This window comes from Vombatus ursinus, unplaced genomic scaffold, assembly GCF_900497805.2.
Source record: "Vombatus ursinus unplaced genomic scaffold, bare-nosed wombat genome assembly UNPS02014799.1, whole genome shotgun sequence".
Classification (NCBI taxonomy): domain Eukaryota; kingdom Metazoa; phylum Chordata; class Mammalia; order Diprotodontia; family Vombatidae; genus Vombatus; species Vombatus ursinus.
Genome location: NW_020954577.1, coordinates 37,730,922 through 37,756,371, shown reverse-complemented (window position 1 = coordinate 37,756,371; position 25,450 = coordinate 37,730,922). Strand labels below are relative to the sequence as shown.

The following is a 25,450-nucleotide window of genomic DNA, read 5'->3' as shown; positions in this document are numbered from 1 at the left end:
CTTTATCTGTGGATGCCTATTTGTGTGCCTTCTATGTGGCTTTCCCTGTGTCTCTTTCTGTCTTTCTCCCGAGGTCATTTTCTCTGTGTGTATCTCTTTCAATGTTTTTTCTAAGTGTATGTCTCTTTCTTTAACTTGGTACGCTTGTCTCTTTCCTTCCCTTTCTCATGTCCTCTCTCATTCTCACTCCCCCTTCTCTGTTTCCCTGTCTCTCTCCCATCTGTCTCTTTCACTTAACTGGCCATCACATAAAACCAAAGTATGGTTGTTTTTAAAAATATTTCTTGTATTGAATAGTTAAACATTCTCTGGTCTTAATTTTAAAAGCAGCCAAATGGAACTTTTTGTGTTTTGCCCTTTCAAAAATGCAAAACAAAGCCAGGCCCAGTTGCTTTTTTAATTATGCTGATCTGGATTTCCTTTCCCCTGGGGGTTGGTGTCCCTCGACAGAAAAAAAGGTTCCCAACGCCAGACTTAAATGGTGATAACATCCAATCTGAGCTTCATTATCAAGTTCATTCCTGTGTTTTCATTACTGGGCCTCAAGTGTTTCAGGGCTCTTAAACTAAGCTCTTGTTCTTGAATTGAAATCAAGATCAGGTAGAACTTTCATTTGCTAAGGTCCTGAATGTCAGGGAACTGGGAACTTTGGTCCCTGTTTACTCTCACCAAGATTTTAAAGGGACAGTAATAACTTTTGGGGAAGAAATGCAAACCGGGGAACTTCAGCCTCTGCAACCCGTCAATCAACAAGTATTTATTAATATGCCTACTTTGTTGTTGTTGTTGTTCAGTTGTTCAGTTGGATTTGACTCTTTGTGACCCCGTGGACCATATCACGTCAATGATATCCAAGGAGTTTTCTTGAGTGGTTTTCCATTTCCTTCTCCGGTGGATTAGGGCAAACAGAGGTCAAGTGACTTGCCAAGAGAGTCTTATTAGGCACTGGGGATACAAATACAAAAATAAAACAGTCCCTACCCTCAAGGGGTTCATATTCTACAAGGAAAAACTGAATATGCATGTATAACTTTATACAAAATACATATGAAGACGATAGAAGGTTATAGGAGGGGTGCAACTAGCATCAGGGAAGGATTCATGTATGAGCTGAGTCTTAAAAGAGGCTAAGTATTGTAAGAGGTAAATGGGAGGAGGAAGTTCATTCCAAGCATAGAAGGTGCAAAGGCAATGGAGAAGGTCATGTGTAAGGAAGAGCAAGAAAGTCACTGTAGCTGGACTACAGGGCGTAGGAAGGGAAGGGATGTATAATATACCTACAAACATAGGCTGAAGGCAGCTCAGGAAGGCTGTGAAAGCCAAACCAGAAGATTCGAAGCAATAAGGAGACACTAGATTGTTCATCTAACTCTGACAGTTCTCTCCTTCAGCCTTCTCTATGGTCTTTCCAAAAGGGCCATCTGCTTTCAGGGTAAGAGTTTGTAGCCAGTGTTATGCTAGAAAGATCCCGGACTTTCCTTAAATGGTTAAACAACTTCCCTCTCCTATTAGAGAAGAGAAAACCCAGTGTGTTTGTCTTAATAACTATTTATGAAGACTGTTTAATACCAGCATGAAAATTTATATCTCAAACACAAGATGGCACTGGGCTTTGATTTGTACCATAACCCCATAATTCAGTTTTTAAAGCTTTTACTCTAAAAGATGGCATAAGAATCCCATAATTTATGGGACATTTTCTGGAGGTTAATTTAATGTTTAGATTAAGTAACAAGAGATGTATTACAGTAGAATGGAAAGAACACCAGTCCTGGAGTCAGGTGGCCTGGGTTCCAGTCCCAGCTCTGCCCTTAATTAGCTCGGTGACCTTGGCAAGTTGTACACTCACTCTGGGATTCATGTGCCTCATCTGGAAAGTAAAGGGAGCTGTATTATATGAACAGGAAGGTGCCTTCCAACTAATATAGCCTATGTCAACATCCCTGCTAGTGAATATCCATTCACGTTTTATATCTATTTTTGGAGAAAAGTCACAATTTCAAGTGTAGTTTGGCATCTGTTAACTCATTGTTTTGGAATAAATTACCGTGCTGATCATGGTGGGAGGTGGGGTTTCTTTGTTTGTTGTTTTGAGACTGGGTCTGCCTATCTCACCCAAGCTAGAAGTACAAGATTTGCTCATGGGCCAATCCTACTACTCAGCACAGGAACCTCAACTTGCTTCATTTCTGGGCTGAGTGGTTTCTCCCCTCCTTAGGTAGCCTGGTGCCTCACCACCACCACTTACAGGGCTCAGCACATTGAGGCTATGCTTAGTGCAGACAACTGATCGGCTTAGCCCACTAAAGCTCAAAACTCCTGAGCTGAAGAGATCCATTAACTTTAGCCTCCCCGCTACTGCCGGCCTTAAAGGCATGTACCACCATACTTGTCTGATAGATTTCATAAGCAATGGGAAGAGTGCTGGGCTTGGAGTGAAAAGTGTACTGGATTCAATCCTAACTGTGCAACTGTATTACTTGTGTGACCTTGGGCAAGTCGTTTCTACTTTCCAGGCCCCAGTTTCCTAATCTATAAAATGAAGAGGTTAAATGAGATGGCATTCAAGCTCCCCAACAGCTCTAAATCTATAGTAATAATAGTTATTATTATTAATAATAACTATTATTATGATGATGCAGCAACTAAAAAGCACAAAGGATAGAGTACTGGACCTGGGGTAGACAAGACTTGAGTTCAAATCTGGCCTCCAACATGTACTAGCTGTATGACCTAGTATGTCACTTAACAGCTCTCTGCCTTAGTTTTCTCAACTATAAAATGGGTATAACACCACCACCACCACCACCCCAGTTATTGTGAGGATTAAATGAAGTAATATTTGTAAAGTGCTTTGCAAATCTTGAAGTGCTATAGGTAGGTTTTGATTACTGGAAATAAAGAATCCCCTAAAGTTATTGTAAGTGTTCAAATTCACACTATTCAAATTTATAATTGTACAAAACGTGGTCATTAGTTCCAGCCCAATGGAAAAGTGAAATTCAGATTTGAATAATGCAACTACTTTACAGGATTCATTATCCATACTAATCAGGATTTTACTATATAAATTCTGGCTATTATTATTATTATTACCATTTTTATTAGGTGCCCTCTAAGGTTGGTAAAGTACTTTACATATGTTAACTTGCGAGCCTCATAACAACCCTAGGAAATGGATGCTCATATTATACCTAAAACGGAGGTACAGAGAGAAATTAAGTCTCTTGCCCAAAGTCAATCTATCAGTAAATATGTATCAAGTGCCTATTAAGTGCCAGGCACTGTGCTAAGAGCTGGGGATACAAAAGGAGGCAAAAGACAGTCCCTGCCCTGAAGGAGCTTATAATGTAGTGGGAGAGACAATAAACAAATACGTACAAACAAGTTATGTGCAGAATAAACAGGAAATAATCAATAGAGGGAAGGAAGGCCCGAGAATAAGAGAGCTTATGAAAAGCTTCCTGTAAAAGAGGAGAGCCAGGAGGCAGAGATGCGGAGGGAGAACATTCCAGGCATGGCGGACACCCAGAGAAAACGTCTGTAGTGGAGAGAGAGGGAGTATCTCATACATGGGACAACCTGGAAGCCAGTGTCACTGGATCAAAGAGTACGCGAAAGGGAGTAAGGTGTACGAAAACTGGAAGGGGGAGGGTGTAAATTATGAAGGGCTTTGAACACCAATCAAAGCACCAACAGGGAGCCACTGGAATTGATTGATGGGGGGGGGGGGGGGGGGCACATGGTTGGACCTGAACTTTAGGAAAATCAATTTCATGGCTGAATGGAGTGAGGAGAGACTTGAGGCACAGAACTGATATATATCTGAGTCAGGATTCACTCTCAGGTCTTCCTATCTCCAAGTCCCACTCTCTATCCTCTGCATTATCTAGCTGCCACTTAATTTCAGCAGCAGGTTCTTGTAGACCTTTTTATTATGAGATGATATTTGTAAGGTGCTTAGCACAGTGCCTAGCACATATTAGGTGCTGCATAAATGCTTATTCCTTCACCTTACCTTCTTCAGTGGATTTTTATGATGGCAATGGATACATCTCTGCTGTCAAATTCACTGAATCAGAGAGAAGACATTCTACCATCAGTCATTTATATCTCTTTGCTCTTCTGCCATTGTGAGACTGAGCCTTTCACTAGCAACAGGAACATTTTGGCGTCATTTAGCTAAGCAATGGCCACCGTTGGTAGTCATGTTGACATGTTACTGCTGTCCAATAAACACTGGTGAGACTTGTTTACAGACCAGGTATGGGCACCCCCTGGGTCATTGTTTTTCATAAATAAGCCATCGCTTCTCCCTCTGTACATTTCCCTTTCTTCTCTATGGCGAGTGCTACTTCTGTTATGCCTGTGCTTCTGGAGAGCTGGGTAGTATTAGCCACAGTGGGTATGCAGCGGGCCCGAGTTATTAATAGGCCCTCGAGATATCTACGTTTAACTTTTAAGTTTGAAGCGAGACTGTTTGGGCTGATAATGCCGCTCATGGGGTGATGTGATGTTATTTTAAATTCCTATGGCTGGATTTTTCTGCTGTGCTGGAAAGAGAAGGCATTGTGTGCAAATGAAAATAGGTCATCCCAGACTAGCATTTCCTATACATGGCCCCACAAAGGGTGAGCACCCAAGATGGCTCACTTCCCTCGGTATGAATGTCACTGGTGAGCCTGGCCCGGCCACCTTCTATTCGGAGCCAATTGATTAGGTTCCAAAAAGTTGACATTAACAAGCAGCAGAACTTTAAAAAAAATCTTCTTTTATTTATATCTTTTATTTTTCACAACACTGTCATTTCTGGATATATCCCTACCTTACCCAACATGCTATCCCTTACAACAAAGATTAAACAATAAATAAATAAAATAAACAGGTCACTAAACTGATCAACACAGCAACCATGTCTAACCATGTGTGTAATATTTCACACTCACAATCCCCTGTCCCTGCAAAGAAAGGAGGGAGGAATGGTTTCTTAGCTGTTCTCCAAGGACAAACATAACCACTATAATTACGTAGCATTCATTTTCCTTTTAAAGAAAGTATTTCCATCTACTTCATGAACAAGTCACAGTAGAAGTGCATTGTTGTAGCCTTATTGTATCGTTTTCCTGTATCTGCATGTTTCACTCTGTGTTGGTTCCCCTTACCCGAATTCTTTCTATTCATCATTTCTTAACAGTGCATTGCATTCACCTACCACAATTTGTTTGGTCATTTCCCAGTGGCGTCAATATTTACTTGACATTGGAATAGAAATAAAACTTGGCGTCCTCTTCCTGGGGAAGAGGGGATCCGTTTGATTCCACGGGGGAGGCCCCCCTTATTTGGCAGATGCTTTCACCCTTAGTAACCCTCCTGTCTGTGTCAGCCAGCAGCCCTGTCCACACAAGAGCATGCCTGAACCTCCCTGTGTTGCTTGGCCAAGAACCATTTTTTCCTCCCTCTGCATATTAAAGATAAGCCTGGGTGGGAACCTAACTGTGAATGATCCGGGTCATGGTTTGTTTGGGTGTTGGGAGGGATGGGCATGAAAACCTTTGCTTGACAGCACCCAAAAAAGTGAGTTTTCTGGTACCTTTCTCGAGGAGAAATTTCTTTGTGCCTTAAGGAGGTCAAGTTCATTCTTTTATGTCTGAGCTAATTCCTTCTCCAAATGTTTGTTTGCTCTGTGGTTACTGAACTTAAAAGCCAAACAAGGATCTTATTTATAACAAGAGTGTTGAACTTGAAGGACTAAATGTGGAGTCAACAGGGCCTGAGTTCAAATCCTGTTTCAGCCTTTTATTTTCCCTATGGCCTTGGGCAAATCGCTTAACCTCTCTGGGCCTCAGTTTCCTCATCTGTAAAATGAGGAGGTGGACTGGAGGGTCTAGAATTCCCTGCTGGCTCTAGATCATTCTCTAATCCTGTGGCATTGATGATAAAGGAAAACCAAGATTGAGATCCTATCAGTGTTGAAAGATAGTGGTGACCCTCCTTCATTTCCAAATGCAGAGCCTTGGGTTTCTTTTTAAGACATGTAGATGGGTCAGAGTCAAGGGTGAGTGCAGCAAAACACGAGGAAACCTGAAGTAGAATCAATGGCAGATGAAAGTTGGTTCCCTATGAGATGTAAGAAGTGAAACCCATCGCAGAGCCACAGCCGCACGTGCTGGCTGCTGCTGACGCTGTTGGAGAGGAAGGACAGGAAATCCTTGTCCTATGGGCGTTGAGGCCCACATTCCCAGGGTGACATGACTCCATGGCTTAGGAATCAGAAACTGATGAGTTCTGCTCCTGTCTCTGCAATTGGCTGAAGGGTTGGGTAAGAGGCACTTGGCCTGGGTTGGTTTCCCAGCTCTGGGGCGGAGGGGTGAGGGGTGGGAGAAGTAGATGTTTCTATTTCCTTATCAAGAGGAGTCTGGTGAAGCACTGGCCACAGAAAACATCTACAAGACTTCCCAAATGCCAATGTAACTTTAATATGTTCCCCCATGCATGCCTCTTGTGCTGAGGGTTAAGGAATGTGCCAGTAGGGAAGACCTGGGTCAAAAGAAAGCATCAGTTTTAGTCTTCTTAGGGCAGCATAAAAATCACAAGAAAATCCCCAGTCCTTTAGTTCTACTAAGAGTTAACCCATAGTGCTCTGGGGTTTTCACAAACCTCACAAATCTTTGCAAAAGAAGGGGGCATGTGAGTCAAAGAGAAGGACTCTTGGATCAATATCCAAAGGTTGTTGTAACATGGAAGTGCTGGTTGGATGGATGTGTGTGTGTGTGTGTGTGTGTGTGTGTGTGTGTGTGTGTGTGAGAGAGAGAGAGAGAGAGAGAGAGAGAGAGAGAGAGAGAGAGAAGGAAGGAAGGAGAGTGCTCAGCCCTGAGAAATTTGGGATAGTTGTACTTTAATCCAACAAACCTTTATCTAGCACCTACTATGTGCCAGTCACTGAGGATAAAAAGATGCAAATGTCCCTGCCCTTGAGCAGTTTACATTTTCCCAGGGGAAGAGGGGAGAGGAGGGAATGGGATACAACATGCACACAAAGTAACATAAAGTCATCTCAGAGAGGATTTTTTTGCCTTTCTTTGTATTCTCAGTACTTAGAACAGACCTTGGCACAAAGGAAGCACTTAACAAATGCTTGTCAACTAACTAATAACCAGGAGATCAGGAAAGACATCATGTAGGAGGTGCCACCTGCTCTATTCTTTCAAGAAGAATGCTGCAAGGTGAAACCAAGTAGGGAAGGCATGGCTTCCATGGGAATCATTTCTGCAAAGACATAGGCAAGAGATGAAATCTCATGAATAGAGAACAGCCAGGGTCAGTTGAATGAAGAATGCAAGAAAGGGAGTGATAGGAAATAAAATGGGAAAAATAGGTGGGAGCAAGGTTATGGAGGGCTTTGAATGCCAGGTTGAGAAGATTAAATAAAGTGGTGGCACCTTCAACACATCCTAAAGGCTTATGGGATGGAGTCTCAGGCAGATGACATTTCAGAGTTCTCCCCAAGGCTGTGTCATGAAGACCTTATCAACCCAGACTTGCCAGATCTCAGAAGGCTCATGATCTCCCCACCAGCAAGAGAATGGTGCTAAGCAGAACCTTGGCATTAAAGAAAACTGGAAGAAGGGAAACAGACAATGTACATAGTTCATCTGGAAGCTTTTCCAGGGGTTGGCACGCTGAGGAGGCACACAAAGGTATGCCTATGTCAGAGAAGACACCAGGCATTTCCAACAGTGGAGTGGTAAAACTCCCAAACCCTGAGCCTGTGTTCCAATCAGAAAGCAACTGAAACCACTACTAGGTGCCATAATTACAGTTAGTCTCTTACTCCCTATAAGAAAGTCCACTTTTCCTTCTTAAATCCATCCTCTCTACTCCATACTTCTCCTCTATGGTGATGGAAAGGGTGAGGCAGCTCAGCTCAGCTAGGAGTTACTCAGTGCTTTTCCAGGTATCACTCTGACTCATCTCATAGTTCTCAGTTTCCTTGACAGCCCTGGCCAGGGTGCTGACACTATCTCCCTCCTATTGTCCTTTCTCTTCCTCCCCCAAGGAAGGCCAATGGGACTTCTCTTTGCATCTTGAATGTAGAGCACATGGGTTAGACATTAAAGAAGGTTTCTTGATAGTAAGCATTGATAGATGTTGTTAGTGAGGAAAAGAGTCCAAGAACTCTCTGGAGGTCTAAAAAACAGGAGAGAATAACATATGTGCATGATAATTTAGGCATAATTCTGCATTATTTTCACACCCTTGGAGAGCGTTTGGTCTTATTTTGGTGCTGGCAAATGACCACATAAAAATAGCTTATGCTTATATAATGCGTTGTAAAGATGTGCAGACATCTTATTTAATGCCTCTGAGCTTTGGAAGGTAAGAATGACTATTATTATGGCCTATTTTACAAATAGGAAAAGTGATATTTAGAGAGGTAGAGTACCTTGTGCAAAGATACATAACTAGTAAATCCCACAGCTGAGAATCAGACTCAGCTCTCTTGACCATAAATCTAATACTCTCAATTACACTGTCCCATAAAAATCACCACTATTCTTAGGGGTGTATTCTATGAGTTAGCCTGTACTTCTAGAACCTAAACCAATTCCAATTCCATGGTTCTATCCCCACCTTTAATCAAGTAGATCAAAACCCGGCAGGGAAGGCTTAAAATAAATTACCTCAAGGCCTTTACCCTCAAATCATTAAGAAATTAGACTGATTCCTCTGGGTGTTCTAGACCAAAGCAGGTGGAGAGAGTCATCATTTTAGAACTAGAAGGGGCATGGAGTACAGGCCCTTCATTTTACAGATAAGAAAACTGGGATCTGAATGGGGCCATGATTGTCCGAGGGCACTCACTTTGTAAGTGGACATCTCAGTTTGATTCAATTCAACAATCATTTATATTCAACATCTACTTTGTGCCATATACTGTGCTAGCTCCAGGTGCTTACATTCTATTGGGGAATGACAGGGGAAGGAACACACAACAAGTTTATAGATGCTATTGTTGTTATTCAGTCATTTCAGTTGGGTCTGACTCTTCATGACCTCATTTGGGGATTTTTTGGCAAATGCACTGGCATGATCTGCCATTTCTTTCTCCAGCTCATTTTACAGATGAGGAAATGGAGGGAAACAGGGTTAAGTGACTTGCCCAGGATCATACAGCTAATAAGTGTCTGAGGCCTGATTTGAACTCAGGAAGATAGGTCTTCTTGATTCCAAGCCCAAAGCTCAATCTCTATATAAAATAATGTTATAATTAATATAATACAACATAATATAACATATTATGCATACAATATGTTATATTATGTTGTGTGTATATATATATATATATAAAGACACACATTATATATACATATATATGTATATATAATTTTATAACATTAGTCTGTTTTCATTTTCTGGGGGCACAGCCAACCACAGTGTTGAACTTGATTAATACATCACTTTGTTTGGCTAAATAACAATAGATTTGGTTATATGAATGGAGTCTGGTCATGATTCTTGGCATTTAAAAAAATCTCACTTGAGTTCTGGTTGCGGTTGGTGTCTACTCAGATAAAAGAATAGCTACAAAGATTGTTTAGAAACATACTCTTGCCTGACAGCTCCTATCCCCAACATACTATTGACTGAGTATTTCCATCTTCAGTCTGTCTCTGCTGCTAATCCTAAATATCCTTTTATGCTCAGAAGTTTCCCCTGCCTTGGGCAGCTTGGTAGTGCAGTGGATAGAGTGCCAGGCCTGGAGTTAGGAAGACCTGAGTTCAGATCCACCCTCAGACACTTACTAGCTGTGTGACTCTGGGCAAGTCACTTAATCCTGTTTGCCTCAGTTTCCATATCTGCAAAATGAGCTGGAGAAGGAAATGGCAAACCACTCCAATATCCCTGCCAAGGAAACCCTAAATGGGGTCATGAAGATTCAGACACAACTGAAACAACTCAACAATAGCAAAAGTTTCCCCTGCCATATTTTATTGAGGTCCTTGAGTACTGACTTGCCCACTCAGTGAAAGCCAGGCCTTCCTTTTAAGGGGTAGGTGGGAGAACAATCTGGTGCAGCAGAAGCTAGAAAGAGGAGAGATAATAACGTTAGCCTGTATTTCCATCACTAAACAGCCAGAGATGTGTCAGAAAAAAATTGCGAGGATTTGATCTCCACCATTTCATTTTCAGTAATTGTCAATGGTGAGGTAAAAAAGTTAGCTCAGTGACCTTTGGCATCACCAAGAATCCTGGGACCAATACTTTTTCTCCCCCAGTAAAGTCCTCAGAATGGAGCATCCTTCTACTAACAAGCTTACCTTGGTAAATAAACATGAGGTGGATGGGTCATCGGCAACTCAGTGGTGATTAAATGTCAGCTTTTTCCATTTTCTCAGAAATGATTTCCCAACACTTTGTTCATTTGGAATCTTTTTTTTCTTTTTTTTTCTTTTTATTGTCCAGATTTGTGACTTCACCAGCATAGGGAACTCCTAATATGAAAACTCTATTCACTGAGACAAATCAGCAGTTTCTTGATAACTTGGAATCACAGAGAATCAATGCGGGGAGGAGGGGCTGAAAGGTTAGGCAGATTTCCAGGGTAACACAGATATGTTTGACTTCAACCTATATCTTCCTGATTCTGAAGGACGCTCTTATCCCTTCACCATGCTGCCTTTGCAACTGAAGAAGATATTTTAAAAAAAGATAATTGTTTTTCTGTCTATATTTGGATCTGAGACATTATCATTTTGCTGACCAGAGCTTTGCTCTGGAAGAAGGTTGGACTTAACACAGAGCATGCACGTAGTTTGGCTCCTGTGGGAAACCTGCCCATTTGCAAATGGTTGGACTGCTCTGGGAATTAGTGGCTAAGCCCTGCCCACGTTCAGAAGGCTGTATAGGACCTCCCAAATTCTAACCAAAGTAGTCAGCATCGTTTGAAAAATGGGGATTGATAATCCTCATCTCAGAGATTTCTGATTCAAGCTTCACAAGGACATTGTTCGAAAGGATTTGTGAGGCATGCAAACCTCACCATTATGTCTTGGCAGTGGAAACACTTCCCACTTAAGTAGGATTTTGTGTGTTCCACTGAGCTCAATGCAAAGTTAATGACTTTGACATAGTTCTATATAGTTCTCTGGACTTGGGAAGGCCTATTTGGTGGACCTTTTTGCAAGGAGGCAGTTTTTTTTTCTGTGAATGGGAAACCTGTCTTGCAAGGACATAGCTAAGCCAAGCTGATATTTATGAATAATTTAACCTTAGGCTCCATTGTTTGCTGTAGGAAAAAATATCATCTTCCCTTCCCCCTCAAAAAAAAAGTTCTGAATGGAATTAAATTACTGTGAAAATTAGTGACAATAAGAGCAGTGAAAACATGAAAATAAAAACTCTTGCATTGAAGACTTACAGATATTATCAAGTCCTCGTAGTATCTTTGAAAAACTAAATCAGTGCTTATTTACAGATTGAAGAAGACATATGGTCCAAAAGACTGACCCAAAGGCCATTATCTCAAATGAAATATTGTGGAAAAGATGTTGTATTTGGAATGAGAGGATCTAGGTTCAAATCCTGCCTCCAGCAAATCATTTCTTCCTCTCTCTGGGCCTCACTTTTCCTCTTCTGTTAAATGGAAGAGTTAGACTGGATAGCACCCAAGGTCCCTTGAAGTTCTAAATTTATGACTGGCTGAGAACACTATGCAAACTTCAAAGCTCTATAGAAATACCAAGAATAGTAGAAGACATGCATTCTAAGAAACAGAGGAAAAAGTGTTGGTCGTATCCAGTCTCTGACCCTCACTGCTTCTGTGTGACCTTGGGAAAATCATTTTGCTTACCTGAATCTCTTCAGTAAAACGAAGCTGGGCCAGGCTCGTTCTAGCCCTGGATCCATCATCCTTCCTTTTCCTCTGAGTCTGTTCACATGTTTTGAAGACAGTGCTGCCCTGCCACCTTCTCTCAAAATGGTTGGGTCTTTGTTCTCTTTCTTCTCTTCCTAAGAGGCTGCTTCACTGGAGAAATATTTGAGGAAACGGCTGTCCTTGGTTATTTTTGAAGTGATGGCTGCCTTAGGAGGAGATTTACAGGGAGATTCAGTGACATTCCCTTTGAATGTTATCATTTGTTACAAATACTTAGCTAGGACTCAATAATCCGACTGTGTGTCTTCACTTAGCCTACTGAGTTGTATCTGATTGGCTATTCACCAATGTAAGGAAGAGATGGCAGACATGGAGGAAACGATCATAAAAACAAATTGTCTGAATACCAGGGAACCATGGTGAATGGCCTAATAGGCCTGTTATATCTTCAGCCTGGTATCTTTAAGGGGAAAAACACAGAAAGGCGAAATTGGAACTATTTTGTGTTAATGTGAACATTTCTTGTAATTTTCATTTATTCCCATGAATATTGCACATTATCCTCAGTATAGGCATAGTTGTTATTCATCAGTTTCTAATGAGGCCATCTAGCACTTAATACAATGCTTGATACATGGTAGGCACTTAATAAATATTTACTGCTTGATCTTACTCAGGAGAAGGAGGGAAGGGTAATATATCCAAGAGAAAGAAAGAGAGTTTAGCTACCCTTTCCCCACACCCTATCAACTTTCCAATGTGATCTTTTGGCACAATTTTTAAAATTATTTTTAACCTCTGGGTTTTTTTGAAGCTCAATCTTTGCAATAAAATTTGTGCCTAGTTATCTTATTGTGTTCTTTCAGAAGATTGATTGAGTACCTAGTTACCATACCCAGAAAAAAAAACTCAATTTGAAAACCATTTATAAATAACATATTAGTCAAACTCAGTGAATGGGAACTTTGTTTACACTTTAACCTTTCTTTTGCATTAATTGAAAGTAGTCATGGGAAGTTGAGCCTGCCTAACCTCAGGTCAGACAACTACAAAGTGAACCATTTCCTGCTCAGAAATAAATTTATTCCAAATTTAAGTAGGGTACTATGGGTCTGGTTTTATTTCTTAACTAGAAAATCCTACACAATTAATATATTTGAATCTGAGCTAAAATGCCCACAGAACACACAGACTAGACCAGGATTGTTCCAAGGGTTGACTCCCATTTCTTTTCTTTAAATCCAATGCAAATAAAGTTAGTCACTGGTTCCTTTTAGCAATGACCATATAGTCACAGATGCATATTTTTCAAATGACTAGTCCAAGAATGCTAAAACAACCTGTTGGAGTTGGATGGGCCCCAAGTCTGGCCTGAATTCTTTTCATTTCCTTCCTTCCTTGCTGTCACCCTTTCGCAAAAACTGGCATGATTTTAAGGCTCTAGTTTTAATTTGCTTTGTCTTGGAGTTATAGTGAAAAATATGGTAGCTATCCTGCTGTATATGTGATACTTAGGAAACATTTTAGTGAGAAAAAAATTTGGAAACTTTATGGTGATTTCTTCAATGGTTGACCTGTATCAATTCTTAGAAGTCCAGTATTAACTACAGGCAGCATTCTATACCCGGTGTCTCCCACTTGCAAAGAAGAGTGGGGAGAAGCATTTTATTCATTGTAATTGGTCATTATAATTAATTACACAGCACTCACTTTTGCCTTTTTTTGGGTTTGCCTTTCCATTTACATCATTGTAGTCATGGTGCATATTGTATTTTTGGCCCTGCTTCACTTGCATTCATTCATACAAAACTTCCCATATTTCTCTTTATGTCTTATGGTGCCACTATGTTCCTTTATAATCACAAGCCATAATTCATTGAGCCTTTCCCCAATCAGTGAGCACCTTTGTTTCTAGTTTTTGATGCCACAAAAAGTGATACTATAAGCATTTTGGTGTGTATGAGACCTTTCTTTCTGTCTTTGTCCTATGTGGGGTATTTGCCTCTAAGTGGAACTATCAGACGCTAGGTCCTTGAAAGTGATGCCACAGTAGTGTAGGTCTTCATGGGTCCCGCCAAACTGGAGAATCTTTGCCTGCCATACCTAGTTAAAGCAAGGCTATTTCTAAGAGATATACCAACAAGTTAATTACCATCATTTTTTTTTTGGCCATAGCAGCTCTGGAAGACAGTCTCCCAAGTTGTAGAGGGACTGTGATCTGCATCAGTGGAGGCAATGTCCCACATCTATAAAATCCCAGCCCTTTGAAGTATCTCATATCTTAGTGCTAACTCCACCATCATTCCCCAAGTGAAAAGCATTTTACTGTAGTTGGTGCTGGGGAGCACCTAAGGACTTACTGTTCAGAGTATATTCCTGGTGTGTGTGTGTATGTGTGTGTGTGTGTGTGTGTGTATGTATGTATGTATGTATGTATGTATGTGTATATATATATATATATATACATATATATATATATATACGTATTCCTGGTCTTCAATCATGTTCTCATTTGTCTGATTTTCCAGGAATGAACAAGTCACATTTAGATATTTCAGTCTAAATATTTAAAATGTCCTCAATTAGCAGAATCTGGAGACTATAGCTTGGGCAAGTGGCCTAAAAGTAGTTAGATGAGTTCAACTCAAAAGTCTGACCTAACAGTGTTTTAAAATAATCTGTAAGAAAAAGAAAAAGAAAAAAAAAACCTGGTCAATCTAAAGCAAATAGTTTAGACATACAGTACATCGAACACCAGCCCAGCTTATCTCTTCCAGGTTTTGCCACAGTATGCAAAACAGGAGGAAAGGAGTTCAAAGTCAGGTTTGTCTGGAAGGATATAGCAAGAGATACTCAGAGGGTAGAGCAGCAAAGTCCCCAAGAGCCCCCATTCAGTACATGACAAAATCCACTTGAAGAATTTGACAGGAGGCAGGAGGAATGTCAAGAGCCAGCTTGAGTTTGGTGCAGGGGAATTGCATCTACCTGAGGACAGAAGTCAGCGGAGCTCACTTGCTATCACGTTGCATCAAGATTTGCTTGCTCAGTGGGCTCCAGTCTCACTCTGGCTCCTAACGCAGTTGGCCCCAATTCTTCTGACGCTGCAGTGGGGAATGCCATGCGTGCCTTGCCATGGGGTGCAGATAAGCACCTATTATGTGTAGAAGCTCAAATTTTTCTGAGCCTGTCCCCTTTCCAGCCTTGCTGGGTAATTATTTCCAGGGCAGCACCTCTGAATGAGATAGCACCATTGAGCTCAATATCAGAAACCAGCAAACTCTACCCCTGCAGTGTCTAGAGCTTAACCCCACTAGGTCCCCTTTTGCTAGGGGCCCATGCATTTCCATCCAGGCCGGTGGCCTGAGTGCTCTTTGGGAAAGAGATGGTTTATCCTTTGTGTGCCTGAGAAAGCACAAATTCCAGTGGGAATCTGATGGGGTATGAATATGCTTTTGTGGGGGTCCCTCTCCTCTTGCTGTTCTACGGATTATTGGTGTCCTTCCTAAAATTGGCACGCAGCTAGATTCAGATCAGAACGCTGAGGAACTGTCACCTCCCTCATCCTGAACCCTGTGCCTCATATTGGCCGACATATTATGCATCTGACACATACTGAGCTTTCTGGCTGCTCTTTTTTCAGGTCTCTTTGCCATTAAATTGTGAACCCCTCAAGAGCAGAGACTGTCTTTCAGTTTTCCTTGTATCTCCTTCACTTCACCTGGTGCCTGGCACACAGAAGGCATTTAAGAAATGCTGATTGACTGACTAAATTCAGTAAAACTTCCCACATCACATACTTGGGAGCTGACTCTTTGAGCCCAGGTATAAAATTCTACATTTATCCTCATTCAATAGATTTCTCCTAATGTTCTAATTACTTGAGGTCTTTTGGATCAAGCCCTTTGGAAAAGGGCTTGGAAGAGCTCTAGAATGCGTTAAGGGAGTGGTTAGTGGACATCTAGGAAAGGAAGTGATCATCATAGCATGGCCATGTGCCATGCTAGATTTGCCTCATTTCCTTTTATAAAAGGATTAATAGACCAGGTGTAGTAGATCTTTACAAACATTTGACTAAGCCTCTCATGCTAATCTTGTGAAAAAGATGGAAAGAAAACAGCTAGGAGGTAACACAGTTGGATGAACTCAAAACTGGATGAATAGCTAGATTCAGAGAATCATGATAAACGCATGGGTATCAACTTAGAAGGCTAACGATAGCAGAGCACCTTTAGGGTATGTACCTGGCCATGGTCTGGTATAATTTGTATTAGTGATTTGGATGGTGGAAGACATGGCATGCTTATCAAATTTTCAAGCTTGGCTAATGCAACCGTTGACTGAATCAGGATCTTCGGTATTCTTATATGTTACTCTCCTCCACACGCTCTTCATTTCTGCTACACCAGGCTCTTTTCGGCTCCTTGAACGTGATTCACTATGTCTAGTAGAAAATAGACTCTATCCTGTTATAGAATGTACTGCCCCAAGAGGCAGTGAGTTCCCCCATGCTGGAGGTCTTGACTGAACAACAATAATGTACTTAACATCAATCAGTTAATAAATATTTAACTATGTATAATTATGTTTAATATAAATATAAAATAAAAATAAATATTTAACTATGTATATACCTACTATGTGCCAAGCAATCAGTTAATAAATATTTAGCTGTGTATAACTATATTTAATATAAATATAAAATATAAATAAATATTTAATTATGTATGTACCTACTATGTGCCAGGCACCGTGCTACCACTGAGATAGAGTTTTTTGAGTCATATCTCTTTTAGCACAGAAACACATGATGTTTCACAAAACCTTGAGTTAATTTCCTTTTGGTCTATATCTCCCTATTCTAGATTGGCTGTTTTTCTTGGGGTGACCACTGTCTTCTGCATGGTGACTTCCCAACATGGTTTGATGGATGAGAAGGTAAGAGGTCGTGTTTGACTCTTTTGTTTTTTGTTGGGTTTTTTTTTTGATTGGAGCTCTTCATACTTAAATATCAATTTGGTTTTTTAAAAAATGACAATTATGTAATTATTACTGGTTGTTGTTGGTCCTCCTACCATTTGACATTTTTTTAAGCTCTCTGGCGCCTTAGGATTGATAAACAGCACCCACCAAATGTGCTGAAGAGACGTGATACAAACAAATAGAAGGAAGAGAATACGCTGGGGGCAGGAAGGGAGGTGGAATTAGGACAGTAACCAACAAGTGCCCATTTTCCCCCAGTTATCAGGACAATTTCTGCAGGGTGAGGCTCTGACTGGGCCTTTTCACTCCTCCTGTTAGTGAGGTGCTAACAAAACACTCCCATTGGATAATAAAATAATCTGGCGACTCATTGCAGAGCTGAGCACCTGCCCCAATTACAGACAGCACTTTCTTCCTGACGAGTCTGTGGAGTTTTCCTTTTCATCCCAAGATGTTTTGTAATTCCAAGCCGCCGGTTTGGCCTCTTGGCCCATCATTTGGAGCATCGTTTGTTTACATCATTATAACAACAAGTTCTCATTCGTGTCTCGGCAGCTAGGGTTATGGCAGCACTTTCCCTTTTGAGTTTATTTTTTTTTAGCAAACTATAACCTCACCATTACAAAAACAACAACCACCAGCCCACCATCCTGCTCGCAATAGCTTGACATTCAAGCTTGGCCAGGGTCGAGTGGTGGATGCAGAAAAGCTCCCTGGCTGCCTTTGAATACTGTCTTTGTGCCTTTCCTCCTCTCCCTCCTCCTCCCCAGCCCCCTGGCCTCTGGCCTATTGTACGGGCTTCTAAGTTTGGGTGGTTTTATCTGATTATAACTTGTACTAATATTACAGCCTGCAGTCCAAAGGCTCTCACTTGCAGGGCCATGACATTGCTCTGCAGCCTTAGCCAACGACCAGATCTGCCCCATCTAGTCCTTGTGTGTGACAAGGAAGAAGGGGGTGTGTGTGTGTGTGTGTGTGTGTGTGTGTGTGTGTGCGCGCGCGCGCACACACGCACGTGTTTGTATGTTTTTCCAAAATTTTAAGGACGATGAGCTGGCTAGAGAGGAAGAATGCTATTAGGGTTCAAGTTCATCAAATTAAACAAACATTCATTAAGCTACCAAGCCCTGAATCATATATGAAATTTAGCCAAGACACCGTCGGTGCCTTGATGGAGCTTTCAGTCCAAGTCTGACAAAGGATCATGGGATCTCGGGTTAGAGCTATAAGGAAACTTAGAGGTTATCAAATCTAACACCCTCATTTTACAGATACATAACTGAGGCACGGACTCACCCAGGGTCACCGAGCTAATAAGCGTCTAAGGATGGGGTCTTCCTGACTGCACGTCCAGGGCCCTATCCCCCCACCTCGCGCTGCCTTCCAAAGAAGGTGGCTCATAACTGGGGTGACGCAACTCATGCCCAGATAACAATAGCACTAAACAATACACGATCAGTCTATCGGGGAGGTGCAGATAAATTGATGTGAGGGGAGCAAGGCACTGGTGCCTGAGAGGATCAGAGAAGGTTTCCTCAGGCGACGTGGGACTTGAGAGTTGAGAAGATTCAGTGGCTCTCTGTTGCCTATAGAATAAAATAGAAACTTTTCTTTGAATGTAGAAGGAGTCCTCCTGCCTCCATGGAAGCTCCCCATCTGTGATCCTATGATTTCCTGCCTCTGATGCTTTGCACAAGCTGCCTCCAGGACCTAGAATGCCGTCTCTCCTTGCCACCACCTTTGAGAATCCCTAACTTCTAGTGCCTTTTCCCAAAAACATCTGCTCTTTTCTCGCATGAGTGTCCTTACATACATGCTTGTTGTAATACATGGAATTCACTACACTAACTTAAATGCGTGTGCGTTGTTTCTCCCAAGCAGGAAGGCAGGGGCTAGCTTGTGTTTGTCACTGTCTGCACAGCACCTAGGGAGGCCGATGGGCAGAGTACTCAAATCCTGCCTCTGACTGTGAGCTGCTTGAGAGCAGGAGCTGTTTTCATTTGCATCCCCAGCTCTGATGTAAGCATTTAATAAATGCTTGTTGGCCTCCCAGTGATCTAGGTAACTCCTGAGAAGACTCCCAAGTTGCATTGGTGAAGGGAGTTTCCTCACCCAGGAAGGAGTTCTCTGTTCTAATGAAATCACAGCTGTAGGCCCTATCCCCTGTCTGTCCATAGCACCTGGCACAGTACTTGTCACATAATAATCCCTTTGCCAATGCTTGTTGGTTTGACCTAGGCACTATACTATGCAGTGGGAGGGTTGGGGACACACAGACAAACAATTCTTTGCCCTCTGGTGGCTTACACTCTACCAGAGGATGTAATATGTACAGAGATAAGCAAGGAGAGGTAATGCGAGAAGGGAGAAAAGGAAGGCCTAGGGGCATAAGGGAGTGATGCCTTAGCTGAGTCTTGGAGCAAGACAAGGATTGTGAGAGGCAGAGGCAGGACCACGGGACATCCCAGGCATGGAGGGCGGCCTGTTTCAATGGGTGGGAATGGAGAGTCCAGGGAACACCCAGAAGGACAGTGTAGCTAGAATGGAGCTTGTGAAGGGGAGTTGCTTGGAGTAAAGCTGGACAGGTAGGTTGGCATTAGGTGGCAGGAGGCTTTTAATGGCATGCTAAGGATAGAAGCAAATAGGTGCCTTTGACTGGGAAATCAATAAGAGGAAGATGGGAGAATGAATGAATGAATGACACATTAAGTGCTTGCTATGTGCCAAGCATTGTGTTAAGTGCTGAGGATATTGTTCATTTTTTTCAGTTGTATCCAACTCTTTGTGACCTCGTTTGGGGTTTTCTTGGCACAGATACTGGAATGGTTTGCCATTTCCTTCTCCAGCTCATTTTATAGATGAGGAAACTGAGGCAAAGAGGGTGAAGTAACTTGCCCAGGGTCACACAACTAGGAAGTGTCTGAGGCTGGATTTGAACTCAGGAAGATGAGTCTTCCTGACTCCAGACCCGACCCTCTGTGCACTATGGCACCACCTAGCTGCCCTGAGAATAGAAATAGAATAAGACAATCCCTGGTCTCAAGGAACTCACATTCTAGTGGAGGTGGGGTAAGCACAATATATATAGGAGGCTTCATATGCAAGTTAGGTGGCAAGGTTCTGTGGTCCTTAGGGTGCAACAATAAACCAGATGGTAATGTTTCACTTTTGATGTCATTTCTACTGATAAAATCTTATCAGTTCCTGATGGTGAACCATTTGATAAAGCTGGAGACTTTGATGTTGAGGACTCCCTCTTCTAGGTCTTTAATAGCTATGGTTATTGGGCACCCACAAAAGCAGTTGCCAGACTGTGTCACCAAAAGGGGGGTGGTTGCTTCCGGGGATGAAGGCTGCCGTGGCTGCCGTGGAAGCAGTTCTAGTGGTCTGAGAATCCCCGGGGCTTTGGAGCCTACCTGCCTGCTGGTGGCAGTTGAACATTGATTGGTGTTGGTGGTGAGGAAGGTGGGCTCCTTCTCCACAGGGATTGCTCCCCTCAGTCATGGCTGCAGGGGTCAGACTGGAAGCCAACCTGGTGGTCTGGAAGGCACTGGTATATTCCCAAGACTTTTGGACTCAGGGTCCTGAGATGCCTCTCCATTAGGGTCTGTCCTATCAAGCTTTCACTAGACGGTTTAAGGGAATGTGATTTGGTCTTTTTTTTAATATGTCTTAGACCATATAAAAATTATCCACATCCTAATGGCATTCTAATATGTATATATATATATATATGTACACATATACATATATACATACATATATGTTTATGTATGTGTGTGTATGTATGTATTAGTGTTCTGATGTAATCCCATTTAAATGTTCCATTTGAATTTCAGAAAGAAGGTAGGAAGATGTAAAGTGGTTTACCCAGGTCAGAATGCATCTCAGAGCCCCTGGCAAAGGCTCCTTGCTACTAATGCTTCAGGGGATAAGAAGCGGCAGGTGGTCTTAGGGAATGCCAAGAGAGAAGGGATGGGATCCACAGACCCCCTTCTTAGTCAGGGATTTAATGCAACGATATCTCTCTGTCAGTACCAATGAACCCTCCTCTACTGTGATGTTTCATAACAACAGGATGAAGTTTCTTTGAACCCCAGCGCTGATTTCAATCAACAAGGGCACAGTTCAGTGAGGAAGCTATGGTAACTCTGAATCATAGCTAAAAAATAATTTTTTTAAGTGACCAAGGTTTGTCATTGTTTTTTTTTCCACATAAATATGCTTTGCCTGAACTCGCACACCAATTTCTTAATCAACTCAAATTTAATTTAGCCAGAGATTTTTATCCAACAAGCTTAGGTTCACATGCATGGTAGCAAGATTGGAATAACAAAGAAAGAGAGAGAGGGAGAGGAGAGGGAGAGGAGGTAGAAAGAGACAGAGACAGACAGAGACAGAGGCAGAGAGAAAGAGAGAGGGTAGAACTCTTGCTCCAGGCCTCCTTTATGTTCCAGTGCTTCTTGGAAAGCATTTCTTTCTTCAGGTCATTAAGATTCAATTAATCACACATCCCCATTTTATAAAATACTAAGAGGAAATTTTATAGCTACATTTTTTTCTTGTAAACATGGGCAAATGAGTCCCCTTGAGTCAACTTTCCTAAAATGTCTTGTTTTTAGGTCATGTTTTTTTTTTGTAATCTAGTTGATGTTAGTAACCACATCTCAGTCATTCATAAGAATGAGGGTCAAGAAAAACATGGCTAATTGGGGGCCATGTTCAAATCCCTTTTTAACCAATAGTTTTCACCTCTTCACCTACAAGATTTTTTTTTCTTAGAAAATATATAAAACTGCAGAGTAACCAGGACTGTGACTTTCTCATCCTTCCACTTGAGTGCTTTTCCACGGCGGTGCTCCTGAGCTGTTAACTGGCCAGAAGGTGCCAATTACTCCCGATCCAGAGATGGAAGGGATGGTGGAGGTTTGCCGGTTAAATCCTCCCACCTTATAGATGAGGAAACTGAGACCCAGGAAGCTTAGATGATTTGCCCAAGGTCACAGAGACAGTTCTTGTCAGAGGTTGGATTGGAAGCCAGGTTTTTTTGAAAAGATGGAAAAATGATCTAATTGGTCATGAAAAGCTATGGGATCTTAGATGTAGAGAGTAGGAAGTAACCTTGGAGGGCATCAAGTCTAGCATCTTCTTTTTACAGATGCAGAAAATGAGGCTGAGAGGGGAGACTTGCCTTGCCTAAGGTCGCTGAGGTAGTAAGTGGCACAACTGGGATGCCAGGTGAATAGAAATAATGAAACCATTGTAACAGGATCTTGGAGCCCCCTAATTTCTTGGGAGTTTTACCCAGGATTAGAACAGGATGTGGTCCACAGCACACAGGGGATCATCACCGCTGTAAAACAGTACCTTGGCCTCTCCCAGGAGCAGGTTTTGATCTGAACCAAAGACGTCATGGGAGACTTTGGGTCCTCCTATGTGGAACATGGCATAAGCCAGATGAAATGCCAGTTGAGCTTTAGCAAAACAACATGTGTATAGAGGAGCAGGGCAGAGGGGGATATTTCTATAGCAATTCTGCTTGGTTTTTTTCCCTGCTTATGGCTGTCTGGAGTATACTGGTGCTTCATTTCACTGTGAAAGATAGGCCGGAAAGCCTCTGTTCTTCTTAATTCATCCGTCTCTATATGCTACCCCCTATATTTTAGGTGATTTTTTAGCACATGAAAGTCATATCACCAAGAGGATGTCTTTCCTCTTGTAGCTTTTCTTATTTCTATTTCTTATACCAATCAGTCAGTAGCATCACTGAGCACTTACTAAGAGACTGTTTTTATTTTACTTTCTTGTTACATTTTGTTTAGACACAACAAACACTTCTGAACAAACAAACCCTTTTGTGTTCATTGATTCATTCATCCATCAAGCCTTTCCCGAGGACATACCTCACGCAAAACACTCTGTTAGTTCTAACGGTACAAAAAAAAAAAAAAACAACAACAGCTGACCCCAAGGTGCTTACAATTTTCTTGGATGAACCGTGTATATACAGTAGATAAGTACAGATCAGTACAAGATATATTACCACAAAACAGTTTATGGCTTGTTAGCAAAAAGGAAGGATGGGTCCTTAAACGCTGACAGTGTGGTACTAGTATTGGCCATTATATTTCCGCAGACTTGTGTTTCTTCTCCACAGTGACATTATTTGCATTGTTTTATTCTATGAGTATATTTTTTTTCTTTTGGCTCTGTGTAATTGACTTTGTAGCACTTCAAATGAGCTTTTCCTAATTCCTCTTATCTGTCGTACCTTAAGGCACAGAGATATTCCATTATGTTGAGATACCATGATTTTTTCAGCCACTTCAAGATCACTTTAGAACTAGACAGAACTAGCCAAACCCCTTCATTTTAGAGATGTTTAAAAACCTAGGGCTCAGAGGGCTTAATTGATTTACACAACATCCCATTTATGTGTTCTCTTCCCCCTTTAGAGTGTAAGTTCCTTGAAGACAGGAACTATCTTGCTTACAAGTTTTTTGCTTTTCTTTGTATCCCCAGCACTTAGAAACAGTAGGTGCTTAATAAATGTTTCTTGACTGACAGACTGAGTCACTAATTAAGTATTTAGCAAGATACTTGGCATAAGTATAAGTGCTTAATAAATAGTCTATCTTTATAATTATCTGTTAAAGTGGCAACACCATAAATCTAACCCAAGCCCTCAGACCTCAAATCTAGTGCACCACCCAACCTCTTGGTGGAGAGAGGGGAAGGGAACAAGCATTTATTAAGAACCTACTATGTGCCAGACACTGTACCGGAAGCTTTAAAAAATCTCTCTTGCTATAGACAATGGGAAATCATTGAAAAAATTTTAACGAGGGTGACATGATGATAAGGAATATTTTGGTGTGAAAAGGGATGCAGGCAGGCAGAATAGTTTTCCTCTATGTTGAATTTAATATACACTTTTTAAAAAAACTATGTAACAGTTTATTTTCCTATATAATTCTCTTTTCTTTGTAAATTGGAAGGTTTGCCTTTGTTGATTTTTAACTTCATAATAACCCAAGAAGAATTTTTTTAAATGGAGAAAATAACATTTTTCAGTATAAGAATAAAATAATGTATGTTTCAGAAAGATTCATGTAGTAGTATGCTTTCATAGATTGGGGGCAGGGGGGAAGAAAAGGGCCAATGCGATTGGTTAAGAACAGCAGCATTGCATCGAAGTGAACTAAACTAGGCTGATGGCAGTGGAAACAGAAAGGGGGGTATACTAGATGTGTGACCCTGGGCAAATCACTTGGTCCTTATTTGTCTCAATTTACTCATCTGTAGTGTAATAATAGCACCTATTTCCCAGGGTGGTTGTGAAAATCAAATGAGATAATAATTAAAAAGTGCTTAAAACAGTGCCTGTCACATAGTAGGTGCTGTAGAAATTTGCTATTATTATATGGATGATATTTGGCAGGAATATTTGAGAAGATTTGCAGTCTGATTGTTTACATGTTGAGGCTGAGGGAGAGAGAAGTGTCCAAGCTGATGATGATTTCACGCTTATGAAACAAGGGAGAAAAGTTGTGAGGGAGATCTAGTTTGGAGGGGATGAGAGTGGTTGGGTTGTAGGGTATGTTTTGATAAATCCCTTTACCACCAGCCAGACAGATCTCTTCTCATAGGCTTTCATTCTTTGGTCACTCCCAAGCCGTTCTTTGCCAAGTAAAGGAGGAAATGGAGATCAGTCTTCCCATTTTACAGATGGCAAAACCAAAGAACAGATGCCACACTACCAGGAATAGAGCCTCAGCCCCATAATTCACAGTTCAGTACACTTTTTTTTAGGTCACATTATACCCATTGCATATGGCACACCCAAATATAGAGAGATTCCATGGGTAACTCATAGTGTTATGCAAAAATAACCCAGTTTATCATGGTGCTTATTTTTTTTCCTCGCTGACTGATACATGTGCCATAGAACCCCAGAATTAGAGAAGCCCTCAGAAACTGTCCAGCCCATGCCTGAAACAAGAATTCTCCCTAAAATGTGCCCAACAAGTGGTCGTTCAATCTTTCTCGATGACTAATGAGGAAGGACCCCCTGCCTTATGAAGCAGCCTGTTCCAATCTTGGGGCACTGTCATTGTTAGGAAGATTTGCCTCACGTAAAGCATAAATCTGCCTTTTCAAAGCTTTCACCCATCACTTCCAGATCTGCCTCCTGTGACCAGCGAGAAGAGTCTAGTCTCTCTTCGACATTTCCACATGAGAACCCTTCAGACAATAGCTCAGTTTGAAGAAGGAAACGGGGAGGAAGAGAGAGAAAGAGACACAGACAGAGAGACAAAGACAGAGATAGAGAAACAGAGAGAGAAGGAGAGATAGAGACAGAGAAAGAGAGTCAGCAAGAGAGAAAGAGAGAAGGAGAGGGAGCGAGGGAGGGAGAGAAACAGAGGCAGAGAGTAACAGACACACAAAGGAGGGAGGGAGAGAGGAAGAGAGACAGAGAAAGATAGAGACAAAGGGAAAGACAGAGGGAGGGGAGGGAAGGAGGGAGGAAGAGAGACACACAGAGCAAGAGAGAGAGAGAGAGAGAGAGAGAGAGAGAGAGAGAGAGAGAGAGAG

At 41.6% G+C, this 25,450-nt stretch overlaps 1 protein-coding gene across 5 annotated transcripts in view; it reads left to right on the top strand.

Moving 5' to 3' along the window:
- Nucleotides 1-25,450, top strand: part of THRB (thyroid hormone receptor beta) — a 391,398-nt gene that overhangs the window by 171,689 nt on the left and 194,259 nt on the right. For all 5 annotated transcript variants that reach the window (XM_027871970.1, XM_027871973.1, XM_027871969.1 and 2 more), the window contains one exon: nt 16,738-16,810. The gene's annotated coding sequence lies outside the window, so the exon portion shown is untranslated. The remainder of the gene's footprint in view (nt 1-16,737; nt 16,811-25,450) is intronic.